A 572-nucleotide genomic window follows, 5' to 3' on the forward strand; every position below is an offset into this window, starting at 1 on the left:
ATTTCAAGTANATTTATTGGAATTAAATTAAAACTAAAAAAATAATATACCTCGAAAAAAAATATTGTATCAAATTAAACAAATAAAATCCAAGTTGTATTATTTTCAATGTATACGTAATAATAAAAAAAAAATAGCAATAGATAGCGTAATGAGGGCCGCAGAATTAAAAAGGGATTTTGCATCGATTAACAAGTAGCAAATTTACGTGACAGAAAAATCAAAGATGGGGAGAAATCTCCAGCAGCAGCACATTTGGCGCGCCCGTTTTTTATATATAACTCATGGAAATATAATACATGCAATTCATGCTAACAATACATTATTTATTAATAGTAAATATTTTATTTATTTAAAAAGATTAAATACACATTTACTAATAACTTTAAAATAATATGTATCAAATAATTCTAATATCCTTATGTAAATTAGATTACAGAACTATATTAGGAATTCTAGTTTTATAATAATTTGAATTTCATTACAGTAATATCACAAGTTATTATTTCAATTACTTTTGTCAACTATTCTATGATACGGATAATACTTATGTCAACGAGTCAAGCATATAA

This window comes from Wasmannia auropunctata, unplaced genomic scaffold (genome assembly GCF_000956235.1).
Source record: "Wasmannia auropunctata unplaced genomic scaffold, wasmannia.A_1.0 LD336088.1, whole genome shotgun sequence".
NCBI classification, from domain to species: domain Eukaryota; kingdom Metazoa; phylum Arthropoda; class Insecta; order Hymenoptera; family Formicidae; genus Wasmannia; species Wasmannia auropunctata.